General features: G+C 36.9%; 1 long non-coding RNA gene across 2 annotated transcripts in view; it reads left to right on the top strand.

The window, feature by feature from the left end:
- Positions 1–18,839, top strand: part of LOC119864638 — an 80,361-nt gene that overhangs the window by 44,501 nt on the left and 17,021 nt on the right. The gene's annotated exons all lie outside the window — the stretch shown is intronic.

Raw genomic sequence — 18,839 nt, 5'->3', positions numbered from 1 at the left:
ACCATTCATTATGGTGAGTTAAAGTGATAAAAAAATATTAAACTTTTAGAGCTTCAAGACAATAAAAGTTCACTCATTTTCTAAATAAATTACATTACACATTATATAAAAATATATACACTTGTATAATAACCTACCATTCTCAAAAAGTTAAGAGTTCTAGGTATATTACTTCCTTGGAGGCAGACTATTCAACTTCCATAATGAAAAAACTCCAACTCTGAGATCTGTTTATTATAGAAAAATTGATTCATAATTATAAGTGAAATTTGTATATCATTAAACCAGTTTTCCAAAGAATTGACTACTGTTGTAATGGCCTTGTTTACTTAAACAATTAAATTAGCATTTAATGAGAAAGAAAAGTTGTAGCCAATTAAAGACCAAAGTGAAAGACACACTGCATTCATTTTTCAGCAATTAATTGATAACTTGCTTACCATGGGTTATCTAATAATTAACCAGGGAAATATTTCTAGGAAATAGAAAGCATTAACGCAAATGTGTTGATTTATTCTTTTCAAATCCATTTACTACATTATCTAATCTGGCATAAGCAGAAAACCCCTAGGAAAGATTAATATTCAAAAACACCTCTAAGCCTTCTGGTGTTTGGAGCCCTAATTGTTTTGGCAACATAAGTTGTTAAAGGAATTTCTAAGGACACTTCTCAGCCATCACAAGCATCCGAGTTAAAACAAGGAGAATAAAGAGTTTTCTACATGTTAATCTGTGTGTTGTAAACTGGCAGCTCTCAGTACATTCTCAACCTGTGTGACTACTGCTATACTAATGCTCAGACACTCATGACAATGACCAGGGCCATGCATGGTTATAGGTATCATATCTAAACACCACCTACACCACCAAAAAAGCATATCACAAGTGACTATGACAGACAGCATTAGCCTTGCCTCTTCTCTATTTTATATTTTTAAAGTCATTTATAAACTTTTATTTATTTTTATTTTTAAAAAAGATTTTATTTATTTATTCAAGAGGGACACAGAGAGAGAGAGAGAGAGAGAGAGAGAGGCAGAGACACAGGCAGAGGGAGAAGCAGGCTCCATGCAGGGAGCCTGATGTGGGACTCGATCTTGGGTCTCCAGGATCACACTCTGGGCTGAAGGTGGCACTAAACTGCTGAGCCACCCAGGCTGCCCATTTTTAAACTTTTAATTTGACCTCTTAAGCATTGTTTCAAAATTGAATGTGACCGAAAGTTTGTCATTGCGCTGTCATTACACCATGATTAAGAATTGCTAAAGTAGAACTTAACTTTGCAATTCCTGTGACTATGATCTTAAAATTTTTAAGACTCATCCAATTGTCCAGGTGTTCAACTAGTGTCATTAATATGACATATTGGTTGGAGGGGACAGAAAAAATTGGTTTGGCATAAATAAAATATCTGAATCAGGGTTTCTCAACTTTAGCATCATTGATATTTGGGGCAGGGTAGTTTCTTTCTTGTGGAGGGCTCTCTCACGCATTGTAATATGTTTTCTACCCAGTAGATACCAATAGCAGCCTCCCAGTATGACAACCAAAATTTCTCTACTTGAGAACTACTGTCTAGATCATCAAAGAAGTATGTACTGCTTATGTATACATTGTGTGGTTTTGTAGGCAAAGCCCTGGGAACCAGTTATTCACACTGATGTTCCCTTACTGACAAATCATGTACTTATATAATCAATTCTGGCCCTACTCAAGTTTTTCTTTGAAATCTTCCTACATGAAAAATCACCTGCAAGAGGCATATTTTTCTCTTTTTCAGGGATAGCCAAATCAGGTATTTGACAAAGAAATTTATAGGTTGCTAAAAATTTGTAGTTCATTTTTTAGAGGCAAATTGAATCTATTTGTCCGAATGATGTGGCATTAATCACCAGGAAAATGTTTTTACATACACAAGATATCTTGGGTTTTTGAAATACAACTGTCTCAAGTGTTCTACAGGAAAATGAGTCTGGTGTTGACTTATAGTTCATCTGTTTATGATACTGTCTTCATCGGGGCAGACAGTAGAGAGAAATTACATGAGTTCTATTATGGCTTAAACATTAACCATCTATCCCAATAGAACAGTCACAAAAAAAGATAATTTTTCTCAGTATCACCATTACTTTCAGTCTGTGCGAAATTATTACCTCCATCTACAGAAAACCAATGGACCATTTTAACTATTTATTCCACTCAAGTTGTCAAACTAAAACAGAGTGAAAATGCCAATAATTTACAGCTAGGCCTTAACGCACTTCTAGCATATCACAGATGGAAACCTAAACACATAGACAGCTTTCATCAATAAGAGAAGACTAGCTGGCCAGACGGGGGTAGACCAAAATCCATATGGATAAGCCCTCACCAAAAGGAATTCACATTTAAGTTTTCATTAAATATATTTTTTCCATCCCCTTTCATGCTGTTAAGACTTGACAATATTGATCTCCCTCAGGAGTCTAGCACTGGGTCTGGCACTGAGAAAGTATAGGCAACAAAATGTTAATTGAATAAACTAATCAATAGTAGCTAATTCTGTTTTTATCAGATAAAATTGTGACTATAATTACATAGCAATGTGACTCGTAGGTAGTGAGACAAGGAAAAACAAAGTGCATCTCTAATTTTTCTTAGTCTCAAAGTTCAAAATAAACTGACATTTATCAAAATAAGCATCTGCTTATAAAGAATTGCGTGAGATATTGAGATGTTTGTATGCAGAAACACAGGTGAGACAAACTAGAGGATGGTTTAAAAATATACCTTAAAAAAACCTTTTTATAAAATTATTTAAATGTAATAAGTTTGTAGAATATTTGTAAGATACAAAAATAGATGTTAAGGAATTCTCTTAATTCTCACAATTCCATTGCCCAGCTATAATACAGTTTAAGTATTTACAGTTTTTGGCTTGCTTTACATAGAAATTATTGCAGCCAGTTCACGTAATCCAATAAATAGATCTGATTCTTTTAAGATTTATTTATTTATTCATTCATGAGAGAGAGAGAGAGACAGACAGACAGACAGACACAGGAGGGAGAAGCAGGCTCCATGCCGGGAGCCTGACATGGGACTCGATCCCGGGACTCCAGGATCGCGCCCTGGGCCAAAGGCAGGCGCTAAACCGCTGAGCCACCCAGGGATCCCCTAGATCTGATTCTTTAAGTTAACAATATATTATGAACATTTCTATTGTCTTAAATATTCAAATATTCTTTTTAAGGGTTGTTAAGATTTCACTGTAATGCGTGCACTGAGAATGCCATACTTTTATACCTATTATTGGCTATTTCTCAGTTTAAAAAATATAATTTGCTAACTCTGACCTTATATAGAAATAGAGCAATTACTGATATAATAAGATAAGGTCGAACTGGAGTAGCATGGGGCCTCACACCAGTGTGACTGGTGTCCTTGTTCAAATGGGGAAAACTGGATGCAGAGACAAATAGAGGAAAGATGTAAATAGATACATGAAGACAGCCATCCACAAGCCCAGGAGAGAAGCCTGGAACAGACCCTTTCCTCCCAGCCTCAGAAAGAATCAGCCCTCCTGACACCTTCATTTTGGATTTGTACTTTCCTTGCGGCCTCCTCTAACAAACTAACACCATAATCAACCATGTAGGAAAGTTTTCCCTGCCCAAAACTCCCTCTCCCTAGCCAGTCCAACCAGCCCTTGACTAACACTGAAAAGTTTAAGACTTTTTAAATCTTTTACTGCCTTTTATTTCCTGGTTGCTGTATATCCGTCCCTGTGTCCTTTTTTCCAGCCCATACATAGTCTTTGTAGAGGGCCTTTTTTTTTTTTTTTTTTTAACTTACTTCTAATGGTCTTGATAATGAAAAAATAGTAACAATAGCTGTTATTGAATGGCTTCTATGTTCAGGCTTCATACTAAATTAAACTCTTTATATTAATTATCTCTTATTGCCATGTTAATGGGCTCATGGACATGCAGTAGCATCTCTCGCCTCCTTTTGTTTCAGTTTCTCATATAGGTGGTGTCCTCTGCATTTCAGGCATCTATTATGTATTGACAGTTCTGCTACCCTGGCATAAATCTTGAAAAATGATTGTGTCCCAATGCAGAGTTACAACTAACTGTACTCTAACTACTGTCATCTTCACAAAAGCAGACAAGAATTGGCATTTGGAGGGTATTTATTCCGGGAATTGCAATTTTCTCTGAATTGAATTCAACTGGAAATTCTCTCAAATTTTCCCAGTATTTCAACTCATTGAATAAATCCACACCCTCACCCAGAGCTCTAAGCAGTCAAACACAACTGTTCAGATGATCAGAAAGCCAAATAGGATACAAATATTCTCAGGTAGGTAGTGGCAAGAGGCAAGGATAGTTATATTGAAATCTGCGGGAAGAGTAATCAGCAGCTGTTGATGGTTGAGGAGCAGGGACTGGTGTAGGCCAGGGTGGCAAGGAGGCAGATGTGGGGGAGGTGGCTGGGCAGGGACAGCACAGGTGGAGCTTGACTGGGCAGGCCACAGCAGACCTAAGGGACGGGACTGACAGCAGGGTCTGGGAACAGGGAGGTGCCAAAGAGTGTGTGGTGAGGCAAGGTGGTCTTGTGTCAAGAGCAGAAAGGAAAGTTAATCAGAGGAGAATGGGCTGACAGCAGCTTTGGCTTTTTGTCATTTAGCTTACAGCTGCTAGCTAATACAGGGCTGGTTTGGGGGAGACAACTGTCACACCCTGATTTAGCAAACCTCCTGCATAAGCACTATGTAAACACAGCCAGAGTAGAGTGTTTGACAGGGAGAGCAAAGTTGTGTTTTTCTTTCTTTTCTTTTTTTGCTCCCAATAATCTATTTCTTAATATCAGTGAGGTAACTTGGATTTTAGCTTGAACTCCTGAAGAGAGTACTCTCAGATTTATATGGTGGCAAAGGCCAAAAGAACTCTGGTGTTTCAACTAAAGTTCTGAAGAGGATGGAGACATGCATTTATTAAGTCATGCCAAGGTATTCTCCTTCTAAAGTGCCTGGCCTTGGTTCAGTTAGTGCTTTGTAAAATTCTGCACCCAATTCTGATGCATGGGGTTTTTCCCATACCACCAGTCAATTCACAGACACTAGGTGGGTGTCCTACAATTCAACTCAAATGTGACACCATCTACCCAGAAATAACATTGGATTCTACATGTTAAAAGCACAGTCCCACAAAGCTGCCCCCACATCAGATGCTAATCACAAGTCCTGATTGTTCCCTGTACTTCTGACAGGCAGGCCTGTAGATCAGAGTTTCCCACATCCTCCTCCTCTGGTTTGGTTAATGTGCAAGAAAAGCTTACCAAATTCAGGAAACCCATTTTGTCACTAGATTACTAGTTTATTACAAAGGATATTAAAGGGTAAGAATCAATAACCAGAAAAAGAGATACAAAAGGAGAGGTTTCCAACAAAGGAGCTTCTGTCCTTACGGAGTTGGGGGTCCAGCACATAGCATGTGGAAGCATTTTGGTTCACCAACCTAGCAGTTCTCCAAATCCCTTCCAACTGTATTTATTTTGGAGAATGAGAGAGAGAGAGAGAGAGAGAGAGAGAGAGAGAGAATGAGAACACAAGTGTGTATGAGCAGGGGGAGGGGCAGAGGAAGAGAGAACTTCAAGCAGACTCCGTGCTGAGTGTGGAGCCTACTAGGGCTTGATTCCACAACCGCAAGATCACAACCTGAGCCAAAACCAAAAGTTGGACACCCAACTGACTGAGCCACCCAAGTACCCCAGGAAGTTCCAAGGTTTTTCATAGTTTTGTGCCACAAATGGAGATGAAGACCAAATGTATATTTCTTAATATAAATTACAATATCACACTCTTTCAGCCTAAAAGATTTTATGTTGCTTTCTGGTTTCATTTTTTTCTGCTATAGAAACTACTAATGTGTGACATGGATGTTTGATGTCTTCACAGAAACCTTGTCTACTGAAAAATGACCAGTGTCTTGTTATGTGCAGTATAAAACGTTTTTTTTTTTTTAAATGCATGAGGCTCAGTATTGAATTTGCTTGAACTGCATCTGACAGCAACAGCCATAATCCTGTGTGTATTTCTTTTGGGAGTTCATTAATTACATTCACAACTGTGTAGCAGTAAAAGATTATGTGTTTGGATTTCTTTAGTTTGAAGTTCATTTATCTTATATTCTGGTAGTGCCCCTTATGCTTGTCCCTGCCACTATATACACTTCCCATTTCTTTTCCAACCACACCTAATCAAAAACCAAACATTTGCAAAGCATTAGCCAAATTTATTTATCTAGCAGATATTTATTTTGTATCCCTTCACTTCATTCAGCAAGGATTTTCTGCTTAGGTATGCAGAAATATGTTATTATGAACAGTTGTTTCCATCAGATCAATTCATCTAATTCATTATTTCAATCAAAATACATTGAGCACTTTTTTTTTTTTTTTGTACCAGGTGCTATGCTAGATGCTGGTTATATGGTGGTGAACAAAAGCAGTCTTTGAATGGCACTTACCAGGATGAGACTATAATCTAGTGATAACAGCTGTGTTCTTAAGGGTCCCCCATGATTCCTGTTAGTTAAAACTACTGCATCATTACCCCAAGGCAGGACTTCCAAATTCATTCAAGCTTTATAAACAAGTTTCTGGGGAACCTTGCAATTGCCAATGGAATTTGGATTTTCCCAGTCAGTGTCTTGTATATGCAAGATCCCCATCTCCTCTGATCCCACAGCATGGGTATTAATCAACAGCTACACAGTCCTTTTCCAATTAGAAAGGGAATGTATACACAAAGGCTTATTTTCCTTAAGAATGTATACAGGATCAAGGCCTTGACCAAAAATTCTACTTTGGTTTAATACTTGATAATGCTGTGGTCTTCACAGGAAAGCTTCTGTGGTTTTAACACGCAGCAGGCGTGGCATTTGGCTATAACATCCTGTAATCTTAGATGAATTTACTGGGAATCTATGTTCATTTGACTTTCTAGTTCTTTTATCTTTTTTAAAGATTTATTTATTTGAGTCAGAGAGCACTGGGAGAGAGGGAGAGAGAGAATCTCAAGCAGATTCCCCATTAAGTGTGGCACCCAATGCAGGGCTCAATCTCACAACCCAGAGATTATGACCTGACCCAAAATCAAGAGTCAGTTGCTTAATTGACTGAGCCATCGAGGTGCCCCATTTGACACTTAGGTCTATGTAGTTGCAGAGCTGGCTCTTCACCAGGGATTGATGGAATCCTTCTTCCTTTCAGTCCTATAGGGATGCGAGGGTCCTGGATCAAGTCCAAAGGAAGAATAGGCACTCCCCCTCTCCTAGCCCTCCCTTCCTCTCACGCTGGCACAGACCATTCTGTGTGCAAGGCACTAGTGATAGAAAGTTGGATAAACACAGGTCTGCGGACTCTAAGACCCATAAAAATGTACCTCCTTTTAATATAACATAAAAATTCAAAAATTATAAGTAATGGCAAAGCCCTTAGTTTGTACAAGGACTTCAGGATGGAATGAGGTTTAGTGATAGAAAAACCTGTAGTGGGTAAATATCTAGCCATTATTTGATCATAAAAATAGGTTTTTATACTTACTATGAATATAAATCCGGATTTGAAACAGATATTACAACAAAGCAATATAGTTAAGTGGTAGAGGGCTCATGAAGGAAGTCTATCAAGATTTAGTATTCTGGTGAACACAAAGGAGGAAGTGATCAATTCTCGTAGATTCTAGAGAGGTGATAGTCGAGCTGAGTTTTGTGAGGTTAACTGTAGAGAAAGGAATAATTTTAGGCAAAAGGAACACCAAGAAGAGAGACCAAGAGAAAGCATTTAGGAATGAGGCAGTGTTGTGCATTTGCCTAACTCCATGTTGTTTATTGATGGATGGTGATAGAGGGCACATTTTGGGAAAGATGATGGAGGCAGGAAAGTCATGGAGTATTTTGTATGTAAGATTGCACAAAAGAACCTGGTGCCAGACATATGCAAATAATTGATTTATTTTCTGTCAAGCTTTACTAATAATTAAAAAAATATAATACTAGGGGAGAGATGTGTTAAATAAGTGATGAGGATTAAGGAGTACACTTGTGACGAGAACCAGATGTTGTATGGAAGAGATGAATCACTAAGAATGAATCATCCGAAACTAATATTATACTATATGTTCACTAACTGGAATTTAAATACAAACAAAAATAATTACAATTAATCATGACATACATGCAATAAAGAGAGAAGTACAAGATCATCAACACAGCTTTGCAGACTTTTCTTGCTGTGTCAGGATGCACTTAGAGCAACATATGAGGTCATTAAATAATGTATGTAGCTATGTTATTTAAATAAAAAGAAGCTGTTTTTTAGTCACAGTTTCAATTTTATAATCCCATAATTACTTAGCTTCTGGGATGTTTTCTAGGGGGCCATGTTCCATCAATCCATAATATTCTAGGTTTGTTTACCATAAGTAGTCCTAAACAGATTTGGTACATCTTGCTAAAAGCATTCCATAGATAAGGCTTCTTCCACTAGCAAATGACATTATGATACCTGCCATGGAGTCTATTATTATGTTATTATCATGTTTACAAGGAAATTTGGCCTCACTAACTTCTCTCCTTCCTGGATTTACCTGTCCAACATCCCCATCCAGGAAATGGAGAGAATGTTTCTCAGTTTGCATTTGGACTATCATAAAAGCTGATATTGTTTATAATGGACTTCAGAGACCATCTGAATCACCTGGGTCACCTGGTAAAATGCATGTATCTGAACCTTGCCCAGGATCTAAGCAACCAGATCTTTAAAGCTAGAGGCCAGGATTTGCATTTTAAAGATGCTCTCAAAGGATTCAAGATGATAATGTAGAAAGATTCTGAACTTACCTCTTCCCACAGAAATGCTGAATCTACAACTACATATGGAACAACTTCCTCTGAAAAAAACCTAAACACACATTAAACAAACAAATAAAAAGAAAAATGAAAGCAAAAAACCCAACACACACAGTGAAGTGGGTAGGAGGCTGAGGACACAATCTCACCATAGATGACCTCCCAGCTCTATGACCTACAATCAGGAGAGAACTCAAAACACAAAGCTTCTTCCTATGAATAGAAGGGTTTCAACCCCAACTTTCAAGACCTGCACTTGAGAAATGAGCTCTCAAAATATCTATCTTTGAAAACCAATGAAGCTAAGTCTACCTTGCAAGGCTCAAGAGGATTGTAGAAACTGCTCTAATGGGTTCACACACTTGGACTCACTCACCCCAGATACCACCACAAAGGCAGCCAACTGAGAGGCACCCAGACTTTATGTGAAAGAGGCTTATTTGCCTCTCTAAAACTGTCAATCTAAGGGGCAGCCATCTAACTTAACATGTATCTAAAGGCCTGTTGAAATACTCTCTGGGGTTGGAGGGTAGGGGGTGCCATCTTTGTATGTCGTTCTTTTTTCTTTTTTCAAAATCCTAGATTTTTTTTCTTCTTCTCAATGGGCACCATCTTTACACTCTCTCTGCCTCTCTCCTGCAGGTGGGCACCATTTTTCTTTCTTTCCAAGGGGCTCTACCTTTACACTTTCTATCTTTTTCAAGCCAGCAAGCTCCATCTGTACACTCTCCCATAGCTGCAATTCAGAGTACCCCTATCTCCTGGAAAAACTTTTACACACATCTACTTCCCTAGTTTTTATGACTGGTGCCAGCATCTTTCTAGCTGCCATCCAAGGGATGACCCTTGATCACCTGGCCCTGGACACCAGGGTGGTGTGCATTCCTAGGGCCTATGGGACTGTAATAATCAGAATTCTGGACAGACTACCACCTCCAGGGCTCTGCACAGACAGCAGTCTAAAATACATACTTGATTTTTCAAGAGGCTTATTTGCTTGTCCAGGAGCAGTGGCCTTGCCTGGCAAATGTCTAGGGGCCCACAGAGGGGCTCTCAGGGAATGGAGGCTAGTAGACAAAATCTTTGTGCTCTGCCTCTGCCTTACTCCAACTCACTAATATCTTCTAGCAGAGAGCTTATACCCTTGTCTGCAGGTCCAATTTTTACAACTACTTTGACAGCATACCTCCAGACTATGGTAGCCACTGGGACTTATGTTCACAGGTCCCACAAAACTATAACCAATGGAGAAAGTCTTCTTAAACAGTTACCACCCTCAGGGCACAGCAAGAATCAACAGACCTAGGAGCTCCCTCTTTCTGTAAAAGAAGCCAGTAGTTTATCATCATAGCTGTTGCCTAAGGGGAAAGCTTCTAATTATACACATCTAAGGGCTGACTGTGATCCTTTCAAGGGACCCCATAGGGTGAATGCTATCTTTGTGTTCTCCCTCTGCAATGCTCCACAGCAGCATTTTCTCTTAGAGGAAGCTCTTACACTTATCTGGAATCCCAATTTTACTGACTTCCATGGACACCTCCAGATTGCCTGGCTCTGAGAGCCAGTGGGAATGTACTCATAGGCCCACAGGACTGGAGATACCTGCATACTTTAAAAATGTTGTCTGATGTCTGGCCTTCAATGAGTCTCAATCTAAGTGCTGACTGACATCCTTACCTATGGGACACTGAGAGGTCTCAGCATACCCTCAAATACTGGGAGCCATTAAAAATAAAATAGGATGCTTGGTAAATCACAAAAGTGAGAGACAACCAAGGGCTATGTCAGTGTTGAATGATAAGGTCCATCTTCTACCCAAAGCCACTCCTTCAAGACTGGGAGAGTCTGAGGTTGCTGTTTTATCTAGCATAGAAACCAACATGGGGACTTCAACAAAATGAAGAAATGGAGAAACATATTCTGAATGAAAGAACAAGATAAAACAATCTGGGAGTGGGGGAAGGAAACTAATGAAACAGAGATAAGTAATTTAACTAATAAAGAGTTCAAAATAAGAGTCATAAAGATGTTTACCAAAACTGGGAAAAGACTTTATGAATGCTGTGATAACTTCAACAAGGAGATAGAAAATATAAGAAAGTACCAAAGAGAAGTCCAAATAGCTGAAAAATACAATAACTAAACTGAAAGTATTAACTAGAGGGGTTCTATAGCAGACTAAATAAAGAAGAAAAGATCAATGAATTCATAGGGCAATGGAACTCCCCCAATCAGACCAACAGAAAGAAAAAATGAATGAAAAAAAAAAATGAAGATAGCATGAGAGACTTATAGAATAACACCAGAGTAACATTTACCTTATAGGGATCCCAGGAGAAGATCAAGAAATATTTGAAAAAATAGCATCTGAAAACTTCCCTAACCTGGGTAACAAAATAGGCATTTAGATCTAGGAAGCCTAGAGATTTCGAAAATAGAAAGGGACCAAAAGAGACTCACATCAAGACAAATTATAAATAAAAATTAAAATGTCAAAAGTTAAAGACAAAGAATCTTAAAAGCAGCAAGAGAAAACAACTTGTTGCACATGGAGGAATTCTCATAAGACTATCTGTTGTTTTTTGTTTTAGAAGAAAATAATACAAGCCAGACAGGAATGGCACAATATATTCAAAGTGCTGAAAGAAAATAACAAAATTCTCAATGAAGAATACTCTATCTGGCAAACTTATCAGTCATAATTGAAGGAAAGATAGAGTTTTACAGACAGACAAAAACTAAAGGAGTTTATCACCACTCAACCAGCCTTACAGATAATACTGAAGAGATTTTTTTTTTAAGCTGTAAAGAAAAGATGCTAACGAGTAACAAGAAAACATGTGAAAGAATAAATTTCACATAGTAAAGTTGGTGGATTGATCATGTAAAAAGCTAGTACAGGTTAAAAGACAAAAGTAGTAAAATTAACTATAATAATTACTTAATGGATATACAAGCTAAAAAGATGTAAGATGTGACTTCAAAAATATAAAATTGAAGGAGGGCAAATTAAAAATGTAGAGCTTCAGCAGTTTAGCACCTGCCTTCCATCCAGGGTCCTGGAGTCTTGGGATCGAGTCCCGCATCGGGCTCCCTGCATGGAGCCTGCTTCTCCCTCTGCCTGTCTCTCTCTCTCTCTCTCTCTGTGTGTGTCTCATGAATAAATAAAATCTTAAAAAAAAAAGTAGAGCTTTAGAATATGTTCAAGCATATATTATCAATTTTAAAAAGACTGTAGACAATATAAGTTGTTATATGTTAGACTCATGGTAACCATAGACAAAAATCTAGAGTATGCATATGAAAGATGAAAAGGAACATAAGCATGCCGATAAATACAATAAATAAACCACAAAGAAAGAGAGTAAGAGAAATAGATAAGTACAGAGAAGAACTACAAAACAGAGAACAGTTAACAAAATGACATTAAGTACATACCTACCAATAATTTAAATGTAAATGGACTAAGTTCTCTATTCAAAAGATATAACTCAATGGATCTTTTTTTAAAGACTCAACCATATACTACCTACAAGACACTTCAGATGTAAGAACACACATAGACTAAAAGTGATAAGAAATGATAATCCATGCAAATGGAAATGAAAAGAAAGTGAAGGTATAGTGAGACAAAATAAACCTAAAAACAAAGGCTGTAATAATGGACAAAGTCATTATAACATGATAAAGGGGTCAATCCAACAACAGGATATATATTTTAAAATATATATGCACTCAACATAAGAGCAGACCTTGAGGGAGAACTATACAACAATCCAAAAATATAAAGGGACATCCCTCACCGGGACACCTGCACCCCGATGTTTATAGCAGCAACGTCCACAATAGCCAAACTGTGGAAGGAGCCTCGGTGTCCATCGAAAGATGAATGGATAAAGAAGCTGTGGTTTATGTATACAATGGAATATTACTCAGCCATTAGAAACGACAAATACCCACCATTTGCTTCGACGTGGATGGAACTGGAGGGTATTATGCTGAGTGAAATAAATCAATCGGAAAAGGACAAACATTATATGGTCTCATTCATTTGAGGAATATAAAAATTAGTGAAAGGGAATAAAAGGAAAGGAGAGAAAATGAGTGAAAATATCAGTGAGGGTGACAAAACATGAGAGACACCTAACTCTGGGAAATGAACAAGGAGTAGTGGAAGGGGAGGTGGGCAGGGGGTTGGGGTGACTGGGTGATGGGTACTGAGGGGGGCACTTGGCGGATGAGCACTGGGTGTTATGCTATATGTTGGTAAATTGAACTCCAATTAAAAAATAAAAAAAAAATAAAGGGACGTCCCATTTACAATAATGGATAGATTATCCAGTAGGACATCAGTAAAGAAACATCAGCCTTAAACAATGCATTAGACCAAATGGACTTAACAGATATATATAGAACATTCATCTAAAGGCAATAGAATACACATCCCTCTCAAGTGTACCTGAAACATTCTCCAAGATAGATAATATGTTAGGCCACAGCACAAGCCTTAACAAATTGAAAGGCTGAAATAATATCAAGTCTACAAGCCATACCACCCTGAATGCACCTGATCTCATCTGAAATCATACCATGCATCATTTCCAACCATAATGGTATGAAATTAGAAATAAATTACAAGAAAACTGGAAAATTCACAAATATGTGAAGAATAAACAACATGCTATCAAAAAACAATGGGTCAAAAATCAAGAGAAAAAAAATTCACTGAGACAAATTAAAATAGAAATATAAGCTTATGAGATGCAGCAAAAGCAGTTTTAAGAGGGAAGTTCAGAGCAATAAATGCCTACACCAAGAAACAAGAATATCTCAGGGATCCCTGGGTGGCTCAGCGGTTTGGTGCCTGCCTTCAGCCCAGGGCGTGATCTTGGAGTGCCAGGATCGAGTCTCACATCAGGCTCCCTGCATAGAGCCTGCTTCTCCCTCTGCCTATGTCTCTGGGTCTCTCATGAATAAATAAATAAAATATTAAAAAAAAAGAATAAATCAACAACACCTCAAGGAAGTAGGGAAAAAAAGGACAAACACAACCTAAACTTAACAGAAGGAAGAAAATAATAAAACTCAGAGTGGAAATAAATAGAGACTAAAGAGATGGTAGAAAAGATTAGTGAAATAAGCTGGCTTTTGGAACAAACAAAATTGCCAAATCTTTAGGTAGACTTATCAAGAATAAAAGGTAGGACTCAAATATATAAAGTCATAAATGAAACAGACATTACGACTGTATTTCTTTACAGAAATACAAAGGACCATAAGAGTCTACATGAACAACAATACACCAATTGGAATGTTTAGAAGACATGAATGAATTCCTAAAAATGTACAACCTACGAAGAATTAAACATCAAAAACTCCAGAAAAACTGAATAGAGGTTGCATCAGTAACCAAAAACCTACCAAGAAACAAAAGTCCAGGACTAGAAAGCTTCACTGGTTAATTCTACTACACATTCAAAGGATTCATACCAATCCTTCTCTAACTCTTCCAAGAAAAAAATAGAAGAGGAAGAAACATTTCCAAACTCATATTATGACGGCAGAATTACCCTCACACACACACACACACACACACAAAGACAAGGATGCCACAGGAAAAGAAAACTACAGGCCAACAATAAATGCCAAAATCTTCAACAAAATCTTAGCACACCAAATTTAACAACACACTCAAATACACATACACTTGAAACTAAAATAATGTCATCTGTCATTTATACCTCAATAGAAAAAATAAGCTCACAAGACGATTCTTATGCAAGCTAATGTTTCATATTTCAGTAATAAGTGTTGGACATATTTCAAGTGAGTTTCAACATTGGAACTGGGGAAAATTTTGATATTTCCAGTTGCTTGAAGGAACCAAAGCTAGTATTGAAAAATTGAGAAACCAGTCTGGGAGATAAGGAACAAAATGTCTAGGGCATGCTGACCCCCTAAGACTCCTGGAATGAAAAAAATGGAATGAAATATATTTCTTATTCTAGTCAGAGCTCTGACAATTCCATTGGCTTTGATGAAATTCACTTTTCAGGAACACTCATTCATTAACAGTATTCGGTTGTTCTTCGTGACTAATTGAAATGTACTATGATAGGAAACTACCCTTTTATCCTAATAAAACAATTGAAATGGGCTTGATACACTGTTCAAAGCTAAAATTCAAATATTTTAGAGTGAATATTTTAAAAATACCCCTTTGGGTTATCTCTATATTTAGAAATAAACCCATGGCTTAAGCCCTACTATTTAGTCCAATGTTTGCTTTAGTCTGATGGCACAGAGAGAAATAATAAAACTGAAGTGTTGATAAAAATAACTCATCTAATGTATTTTGGCAGCCAAATTCATGGGCTTTGTAGCTGGCCAGCCACAGATCAAATTTCAGATCTATCATATTCTCATTGGATGACATTAGGCAATTTAACCTATGTAAGTATTAATTTCCACCTTTGTAAACTGGGGTTAGTAATAAAACCTACCTTTAAATGTTGAAAAATTAAAATAAGAGCATCCCTATAAAGCAGGGAAACCAGAGTGTTGAGCACACAACAAACGGTAACTAATGTTATTAGAGTCATCAGATATGTGTTTATAGGACATGTGATTTTAACCTACACACATTATTTTTTCTCTTCTGTAGCAGACAAAATATTTCTTTTCTTAACACACTTCCCATTTTCCTATTCTGTGTTTGCTTGGTAGGACTGTGAATCAGGTTACCTCTTCTTTAAGAAATGGGTGACGACTCATGAATTCACTCATTATCTCCCTACAAGGAATTGAATCTTAAGAGAAAAATGTTTGGAAAAGAAACATTTAGGATAATCCATGAAGAACTTATCCATAATTCCTCCTACCTGTTCCTTGATACAGGTTATATTTCTCTATCTTTTCTTAGATTTGATGAGCTACCTCAATGTGTTTTCTTTAACACATTTTTATTTTCAATAGAACTGTTTTTTAATACTTATAACCAAAAGTCCCTCAATGATGTATTAATATTCATGTTTCAGATGCATATCAATTGACTCTGTATACTCTATAGTTTATAGAAATTTTGTATTTTCATTTGTACAATTCCTTTTCCTTTTTTTTTTTTTTTTTTGAGAGAGCACAAGCTGGGAGTGGGGAGGGGAAGGGAGAGGGCAGAGGGAGAGGGAGAGAGAGAATCTTAAGCAGGCTCCATCCCAGCATAGAGCCCAATTCAGGCCTTGATCTCATGATCCTGAGATCATGAATTGAGCCAAAATCAAGAGTCAGACGCTTACCTGACTGAGCCACTCAGTTGCCCTCCTATTCTTTCATTTAATGTTATTATATATATTCTAATAATATTAAAATATTTTGCAAGCATCATTTTTAATGGGTACATGCTCTTCCACCATAGAGGAGCATAGTACGTGCTCTTCTATTGCACTTTTACTTATTTCCCTATTTTGACATTTTGGATATTACCGGTTTTTGCTTTTGTAAATTAAGTATAAGGATGTTTGATGACTAATTTCAGTGCTATTATCAACCTCACCAACTTTGTATCTCCTGTTTAACCCAGACCAAATCAGACCAGAGTGAATAAAATTGGAAATCCTTCAACCTCACACTAGACAGTGGCACATGCCCAAACATCACAGACTTTCTCATATCCCTTTCAGCTTGCCCCACTAAGCTACCAACCACATGTTCCATTTATTTGGGGCTTACCTCAGGAATATAAACAGATATTTGAAATTGTTTTTATAATTTACAATTATATATAAATTTCAATAGGCTAGTGTTGAGTGTCAAAATGTCCCAACACCTATTGGAAAAATAGGCTCTAATTTTGAAAAAAATATTTTAACTGAGCTAGACCATCACAGAAAGTATTTCAGGTGGTACTCTTTAGTTGCATCAACTGTGCCTATACTCCTAGAGCTGGCTTTGCACCATGGAATACAACTATACAACTAAAGAAGCTGAGAAAATATATCTCATGAAAAGGCTGCACTGAAGTGAATTGCAGGAAACAATTCAACAATGCCAACAAGTCAACTTGTAATCATCCTAAGCAGAAAAGGCTGCACTGAAGTGAATTGCAGGAAACAATTCAACAATGCCAAACAAGTCAACTTGTAATCATCCTAAGCAGATCAATGTCATGTCTTCCTTGTGCTTCAGAATTATATTTTTTATGCTTTAGAATCTTTAGGTCTTTCTGAAACCTGAACCCAGAAAGATGACTACTCTTTCTTTATAAATGTAGACATTCAGAATTCTAGATGGTTTACTATGCCTATAAAATCACAGAAATCTGTTAGAATTCATATACTATTCCATTTTTAGAAAAGACACAGTGTAAGTTTTATGTGCAGAGAGGGAATGTAATTTGAGTTTGCTATTATTTGAAGTTTCTTAAAAAGTTCCAGAAATATTAATAGTACATTTTATTTACCCAATTAAAGCAGCTTATTGAAACATAATTCTCATAATTAGTATATTTACTGAGCATCATAAATTAATTTCAATAGTAAGTGAAATCCAAACTAACTTCATTATCTTCCATTTGAAACACAATAACACTTTTGTCTTGGGGGGAGTACTATAATAAGATCAAGTGAATTCAATTTGATTTGGTGATTAGATTTCCCAAAACCAGGTCTACTTTTCTTGGCATGTGTTTGTTACCCCTTCTCTTTGATAGACTGATATTTTTCATTGTTTCCAGGAATGTCACACCCATGAAAGTTTGCTTAGAGCCACCAATTTCAACATAGTATCAATGACCTGATTTGTCCGGTTGTTATTTTCACCCATCTCTTCAATCACTATTATGGAATATTGAATCCCTGATAAACTTAAATGAGCTGTTCCTAGGTGTATTGATCACAAGACCCCTTTAGACTCCTGAAAATTATTGAGGACCCTAGAAAGCTTTTGTTAATGTGAGTTATGTCTATCAATAATTACCAATTTAGAGGGACACCTGGGTGGCTCAGCAGTTGAGCATCTGCCTTTGGCTCAGGGCATGATCCTGGGGTTCTGGGATTGAGTCCCATATTGGGCTCCCCGCGGGGAGTCAGGCTTCTCCCTCTGCCTGTGTCTGTCTCTGTCTCTGTCTCTCTCTCTCTCTGTCTCTCATGAATAAATAAATAAAATCTTTTTAAAAAAATAATTGCCAATTTAAAATTAAACCTGAAAAGAAATTGGATTTTTTATTTCCTAATTTATGTAAACCAATTACATGTTCACATTAATAACATAGTTATATGAAAAATAAAACTATATTCTAAAGCAAACAACTAGTGAGAAGAGTGGCATTGTTTTATATCTTTTAAATCTCAGTTGGAATCATATCTACTTCTGATTGTTTCAATATGTTATTTTGGCTGAAGTAAATGAAGAAAATCTGAACACATACACATAAATAGTTAGGCAAGGGACAAGAGTGTTTTAATATCCCATTCAGAGATAATTGTGGATAATCATTCTAGGTACTACAACAAAACCTGACAAATGGTTGTTTCTAAAAGGTTAACTGCAATGTGCAATCTGAAATCATATCAGTGCACTAAAATCCTATCAATGCTCTATTTCATTAATACCCCTTGATCTCTCTTGCATTTTGAATAGATCTTTTATCCACACCTAATTTTTTTAACTTATGCATTGATCTCTTAAATAATACAGGCTTTACTCTGTGAAATATATTGTCAAAGACAAATATTTTGAGACTTGTTAAAATGGTAAGGAAGAATTTAATCAGGATGATTGAAACAGGTTTCAAGACTGATATAATAAGGGAGAGAAATTAGGCTCAATTCTGAATACAGCACAGACACCTGTGAATTTATAGCCATTGAGCACAGGGAGAGGGTCAGTGGATGAAAAAATGCTAAAAGCACACACCAAAAGTAGGGAGATTCTTGCTTAACCAGGCCT

Source organism: Canis lupus, chromosome 20 (genome assembly GCF_011100685.1).
Source record: "Canis lupus familiaris isolate Mischka breed German Shepherd chromosome 20, alternate assembly UU_Cfam_GSD_1.0, whole genome shotgun sequence".
NCBI lineage: Eukaryota > Metazoa > Chordata > Mammalia > Carnivora > Canidae > Canis > Canis lupus.
Note: the sequence above shows the minus strand (reverse complement) of the source record. Positions and strands in the feature narration are given on the sequence as shown.